Source organism: Echinops telfairi, unplaced genomic scaffold, assembly GCF_000313985.2.
Source record: "Echinops telfairi isolate 266 unplaced genomic scaffold, ASM31398v2 ScPeMD7_70;HRSCAF=299, whole genome shotgun sequence".
In the NCBI taxonomy this organism is placed as follows: Eukaryota; Metazoa; Chordata; class Mammalia; order Afrosoricida; family Tenrecidae; genus Echinops; species Echinops telfairi.
Window position 1 is genome coordinate 55,972,757 of NW_022103968.1, and position 7,528 is coordinate 55,980,284.

At 34.9% G+C, this 7,528-nt stretch overlaps 1 pseudogene; it reads right to left on the bottom strand.

Annotated features, from left to right (window-relative positions):
• Positions 1 to 6,933: 6,933 nt before the first annotated feature.
• LOC101653538 overlaps positions 6,934 to 7,528 on the bottom strand; it is a 23,763-nt pseudogene continuing 23,168 nt past the window's right edge.

The following is a 7,528-nucleotide window of genomic DNA, read 5'->3' on the forward strand; positions in this document are numbered from 1 at the left end:
TCCCTGTGTTTCCAGTTCCTATCTGTACCAGTGTACATCCTCTGGTCTAGCCAGGTTTTTAAGGTAGAATTGGGATCATGACAGTGGGGTAGGAGGAAGCATTTAAGAACTAGAGGAAAGTTCTGTGGTTAATCGATGCTGCACTGCACTCTGACTGGCCAGCAACCCCTTTCCAAAGGGATGTCCTAAACTGGATTATTTGAATGGTGGGAGATAATATGTTCTGTGAGATGAAACCAAGTTGATAACCAAGTCTCTTAAGTCCAAAGGGGCACTTTGCCTCTTTCCTATCATGTCCAGACGATTAGATGTAATTGACTTAATGGCACTGGGTTTGGTTGGGATTCTTGCCTTTGATAATTGTAGCAATTAAATACATTCTTGCTTCTGCTTTGCATATTTCTAGAAGGAAACACTAGTCTTTCACTAATATATTACCCTCCTTGGAAAAAGAAGACAACTTCTACTCCAACAAATTTTATAAACAGACTGAAAAAGAAATGTAAAGATCCCATTTTTGAAGTCCCCAGACGTGTTAACCATTTGAGTCAATTATGGCTCATACACCGTGAGAACTGGACCTCTGACCCTCAGAATACCCTAAGAAGTAATGGGTTGGAAGTGAAGTGGATCCATTGACATACCGGGAATTCCAGTTTTGTAGAATATTAGGATCTGTTTCCCCAGCTTGCCAAAGAGTTTTCAAAACTACTAGAACTGAAGGCATCAACATGGTCATGGACTAGCATTTCTCAGATGTAACCTGATGCCTTCTGTATTTGGATGACTGAGCCAAAAGATAGGCTTTTAAAAGAAGGTGAATGTATGAGATTCCAGAATTCCTCTAAGATGTAGTGAGTTTAGGACAGTGGATGCTCCCTGAGATTCTTGTTGCATTTTCTACCAGCTGAGAGAGAGATAATTAAGGTTTTTAAATAGAAAATAAAGAAGTCTGTATTTTTTTTCTTACTTGAGGTTTTGTACTGTAATGCATAAAACCCAACACATGTATCAATAACAAATTTATTCCTTTTTTAACCAATGATCTAATATTTTCCTTCCTCAAAGATAAATTTATTAATACGTTATATGATTGAATTTCAAAATGTTCATAGAAAAATGAATTTAAAATATAATGGAATCTTCTCAAACCTCCTCCTAGTCGGACTCCTTTGTCAAAGTAACAAACGTTAGAGCCGTGAGAACTAGTTCAGATGGAATTTTTAGAGATTATGTTTGGTTTAATGTTTCTAAGAAGAAGCCAGGTCCAAAGGCTGTGACAAATTATCTCTGTTTCTTATTATGCCTCTCAAAGCAATGTTAATGATCGGAACTGGAATATTTTCTATGGCAAATTGCCTCTATTGTAGAAAGTAGTATTTGAAGAATATTAAAAAACTTTCAGTTCAGCAGTATGATTTTTTTTTACTTGATGAAATCAGGATTCCTTTATTAAATGAAAAAGAGACTAAGACGTTCAGTTTTATGTTAAGCAACTATCAGTTAATTATTCCATCATCTTTCTTTGAGTAATATTGCCTTTTATTGAAATTGTAACAGAGTTTTTGAAGGTAATTTTGCCAGGTAGACTTTTAAATTATCTTGATTTTTCTATAAAGTATTGTTCTTTTAAAAAAAGAATTTTATTAGAATAACCTCACATATAATGCAATTTAATCATTCAGTTGTATTAGGAAGAGTTGCGCAATCATCACCACAATCAATTGCAGAACATCTGCTTCATGTACTCAATGTTATTACCTCCACATTTTCTCCCATCCTCCCTGCCATGTACCTAGGAAATAATTAATACCATTACTGTCTCTATAGGATTTCTTGTACAGAAAATCATACAAAACACAAACAGGAAGACAGCAAACAAAAATAATGACTAGACAAAACAGAAAGACCTCGATAAAAGAAATATTAAAAACTGAAACAACTTTAAAGTAGGCCAAATTAACATGTATTACATAAATCATTGTTATTTTAATTGAAACTGGAAAAAGCAAAGAATGGTATATTTGAGGAGTAGAGAAAATGTTCTTATATATAGACTGATTTTATTTATGATTAATTTTATTACAGTCTAATTGCTACAACAATGTCACATTGGTGTTATTTTAAGTATACAATAGCATACAGGATTAATAGAAATAATTTCTATTCTTATGACATATTATGTGACCAAAAAGGTCTCCACTGAGCCAAAATATTAGGTAGACACAATACATCAACAATAAAATGAAGCAGTTTTTATTCATTTAGAAATTGTTCTATTCCAACAGTGAATACTGGAATTTTCAACTGTCAGACTCTCCACATAAAAACTAATGTTAAGAACTTATTAAAATAAAATATTTATGCTCCACATCCTTAATGATTATGATTTCCCAGACCTGGAATGAGCCCCAAGAATCTTTTAATAACTGTTCAAATGATTTTGCGTCCATTTCATTTTTATTATATACGGTGTGTGTAAAACCAAATTGATTCCCATATTTGTTTGTGATATGATATCTATTTTTGGAGAAAACAAAAACAAGCAAGCAAACAAACAAACAAACAAAATTCGGCTCTTTTTGCATGCCCAATATCATCAACTTCTTTCTTTTTAAAAAAAAGTAAATATCAATCTTCCATATGCTTAATCGCAAGAGTTTAAAGTCCCTGAAAAGATCTTGCTGTTTCTGAGGATTTTGCAGCTTGTATTGCTCATTAGCTTTTGTTATCCTTGTATCACTGAACAAGTCAGCTTGGATTTTCTCTCCAGCCTTTCCTCTATTATGTACAACCACTTCTGATTCTAAGTCAGTGATTGGTGATGAAGTCTTGCTTTGGTCCTATTGAGGGGCTGTGATCTCATTGGTTTTGTGTAAATGCTTATTGTTCTCTAGAAGACTCGATCATGCTGTCTCACATCTGGCTACCTTAGAGCTGTACTACCTTCATGCTGTGTTTTGCTGCATCTTCATTCCTGTGAACTGGTAGGAGCTTGCTCCTTGCATCTCTCCTTATGCTCAAACGTTTACTGCTACTGTCATCAGAACAGATTCTCCACTCTTCCTTTGCATCAATTCAAAATGTAATGATAACCATAATTTTTTCTCAGAAAGGTTAACTTTAGGGGTATTCATTCGTCAGACAATGGCTCCATCACCACATGTATAACATCATATTAATGGAAACAGTATGAATCAAGGAAAATTCATGAAAGACTTTCAAAGAAAGATAGTCCAGGGTTATGCAAATAATGTCTAATGAAGAGAAATTAGTTATTACAGTTTTATGAATCAATGGATTTCCAGAATTAACAGGACAACCTTAAACATCCATGAATACATTCCACCTCATGAATCAGTTGGTTCAGCTAGTTCATTTTGCTGTACAAAGGAGATATAGTAGTTTCCAATAGCTTCAGATATTAGCAATTTTCTGTTTGCCCTCTATTCTTATGGTGTCTGCAGCACACCGGAGCTATAGTTGCCCTATTGTACTTCAATAAGTTGCTCTACTTTCATAGATACTTTATCTATTTATTCCTCTTTATGAATCATGACTTTTATTAGTAATTCCCTCCCACAAATACAATAACCACCTCTGACCAGTTTCAGAGAAAATTAGTTCACTCCTTTTTTCTTCCTCATTCATCTTTGCTGGTTGACCTTTACGTTGCTTTTATGTTAGGTTAGAAAATGTAAGGGTTCAGAGGTCCACAGGAGTTGCCCTCATCCTCTCTAGGCAAAGCCCTGTATAAAAGCAGCAGATATTAAGACAGTGGAACCTTTTCTTTTTTTTAGTTAAGAAGGAAATTGGAATATTTTGTGGTAATGATAAGCCATAAAGAATGCTGTCTTGTAGGCAGATGGCTATTTTGACCCAGAAATTTGGTTTCATGAAGACCATTGAGAAGATGATAATGGGAATATGGGGCCATTCTCTGAGAGAGAATGATACCCAACTGGTTTTAAAATAAGTAAAACAAAAAATAATCCAAAATCCATCTACAAAAATTAGAAACACACTTCTAATATGCCACCCTAAATTTTGTTAGTAAGTAGCTTCAGTTTATCATCTGTTTTTGTGTTGTTATAATATTTTAATAGCACAATAATTGTTCTCCTTCATCATTTAGAAAATAATATAGTAATTATTTAATTTACTTCAGTTTTTTAAACTTCTTTTGAAAAAAGATAACAACCAATCACAGAATGAGGAAAGAACTTACAATAATATGCTTCTGTAAAGTTTAAAACATTTTTCTTGGAAGAAAAAATGCAAAGAGGAAAATCATTGTTGTTTTATTATCATTGCAATATGCATATTGTAGATCCTATAGGCATTATTTTAGTAATAGTCTTAGATTATTTATTTGCCTCCAATCATCTTCAAATGTTTTTTGTGTAAGAAGATCTAAGAGTGACCTCTTAACAGTGCGGCATTGAAAAATATTGTACATTTTTTAGATTTGAAAGTGTTGAATGACAAAACTAGTTATTTATATGATGAGAATTGATGAGGCTAAAACAATAATATTTAGATTTATTATAAAAATATAGTAGAATATCATTGTTTCTTGATCAATCTCCAAACCATCAAAGGCAGAACATTATTTATTCAAGGATTTAATTTGACAAATTTTTAGAAGACATACTTTATGTTTTGTTAATACTTATTTCTTTATGCTAATTTATGTGTTGAAACAAATGTATGCTCATTAATTCTAATGTTCTAAATTCACTTCCACATGCAAGACTTATAATGGAACATTTATTAAGTCTATTGGGTCACGGACAAGAAAACTACAGAGACTTATCATCCAGATGAAGGGGACCATCAGCACAAGGTCATAATGGTGTCCAAGGGTTTGCTGTGTATATATATACTTACTTATTCATTTTATATGTATAAGTTCTGATACACATATGAATGTCACTGATTTTGTTTCTAGATAACACACCCTAAAGACTCCAAAATATATATTGGAGTGGAACTCTCCAAATTCAAGGAGCAGGAGAGAATCCTGAGAGCAACTAGGGAAAAAAAGAACGGTTACCCGTAAAGGGAAACCAATAAGAATTACTCAGGTTTTAAAGAAGATACATAGCTTTTAAAAAGACATGTGAGGTCAAAGAAAGTTGGCAGATAAACATGGCTGCTAGCAGATCTATATAATATAGCTACTGGTGGGACTCCTAGAGTTGGATTTGGTCCATGATTAGGCCACGTGCTTTATGTAAGGCAAAGGAACTTATGATATTGCTCCAGGGGCTCCCCCACGACAGTAAGGACTTAAATCTTTGGCCCCCAGTACAAAAATCTACGTAAAGGACACACTGACTTAAGCCTGGAGGAGAGCTTGTTCCTCCTTGGCCTGGTCGGGGGTAAGGTAATCCTCTTTGCAATGCCCTCTGTCTGATGACAAGACCATTCATATGTCTGGCCAATAGTCTGAGAGGATTCAATTGAGACTTAACCCACGTAGGGATTCTGCAAATAGATTTTGGATTTTCACTGTTTCCCATAGCCGTCTGCAAACTGGGAGCTCAGAATGTAGACTTTAATTAAATTTCTTTTTCTGAACGTAAATTTTATTAACAATCTTTGGATCACACAAGCTGGCATGCTCTTTCCATGTGAATTTAGTTGACACTTCTCTTACATTGCTACTTGCCAAGACAAGGTTTTAAGACCCTAGATGCTGTTCTCTTTGATAGCCAGACACCATCTGCTTTCTTCACTGAGCTTTGTTATATGCAAATCGTCAGTGATCACTTCATGAGCTGATTATAAAAAGTAATTGTTCTTAGATGAGGGCTTATGATTAGATGTAAACTCAAAATCCATCCATGTTTCAGCTTTCAGTCTGAAGGAGTGTTTTAGCTCAAAATCCAGTCATATTTATCTAAGTTTTATTTTTGTTTCGGGTCTACTTTAGAGGCAACATTCTTCAGAAGTAATTACTTCCTGAGAAGTAAAATAAGTAACCTACATGGGGCATTTGGAATTACAATAATACTTACTGGTCTACACAATGATAAGGACTTTGAAATTGAAAAGGAAAATATACATTAATAGGAGAGATTAGTAGATTATAATTTTAAGTAACTGAACACTGCTTAAGAAAACAGTGGATTGTATTCAATGCAAAGATTTCAATAGTGTTCATTCACTTAGGCAAAAATATGTACACAGAACTAAGCAATGCTACAAAAGGCAAAGAAAATTTGAAAATAACAAATATATGTTGGTCTTAAATTGCCTATCAGCAGACAATCTCGAGAGCTAGAAATTTGAACCAAAGTTCAAAGACTTCAAAGTCCACGGCATTGGAAAGCTGTCATCAGCTTCTCAGGCTAGAATGTTTCAGCTTTAAGTCTAAAGGAGTGTTTCAATTCCTTACATTTATAAATGGTGTGTTTAAGATAAAACCCAGTTCACTTAATAGAGTTGCCATATAAAACACAACTTACTCTCCTGTGATCAGGAAATTCACTGACGACCATTATAGAAATGCCCCATAAACTGAGGTGACCTTGGAACAAGAATTGATAGGTACTGGTTTGTTGATGTTCTTTTGCTGTGTTTTGTTTTGTGATTTTGTTAGTTTCTTTATTCTTCCTCTATTTCTGTGTTGTCTTAAGTAATGTCTTCAGAGCGTTGATCTTTGGGTGGTGTTGTCCTGTCTGCTGCTCTCAGGTTTGTGTGCTACTATTAATTCTCTTTCCAATGTTAGCATTTTTGGGTAACATTGGTTTTGGTTTCACAAATTGCTTTAAGTGCTCCTTGTCTGTAAATACCTTTATTTCTCCCTCATATTTTGGGATAGATTTGCTGTATCTAAGATTCTTGGTAGCAAGTTTTTTTTTCTTTCAGGGTTTTATATATGCCATTCCATTATTTTTATGTTCTGCTGAGAAATCTGAGTTATTCTTACTGGTTTCGCTTCGAGGGGAACTGTTCTTTGTCCCTGGTTGCTCTCAGGGTTCTCTCCTGCTCCTTGAATTTGGAGAGTTCCACTCCAATATACATTTTGGAGTCTTTAGGATGTGTTATCTAGAAACAAAATCAGTGACATTCATATGTGTATCAGAATTTATACATGTAAAATTAATAAAGAAGTATATATGAAGAAGGTATCCTAGCCCATCCTAACTCAAGTCCATGGCTCGGATACTAGCTGGAGCTTTCTTTAGACTCACTTAGATGCTGGTCCATGAAGCAGAAAGGAGATCACAGGCTTGTGGGTGCAGAGTCGAGTAGATTCAAGGTTTCTGGAAAACTCGTAGGATGCTGGAAGCTCCCTGGTTTGGGCTTGCCCCTGTAGGCCAGCCTAGAGTCCCAGTGAGGAGGAAGGTGAAGGGCCCCAAAAGAGAACTTCACAGTGTCTCTCTTACAAAAGCCCACACCCTCAAGGAGGCATAAATGGGCTGTGACCTGACTGGTAGGTTGGACTCCATCCCTACACTTTCACACAGGTTCAAAGTGACATAAAATGTACCTGCCACAGAATCTATCCTGTGGGGTG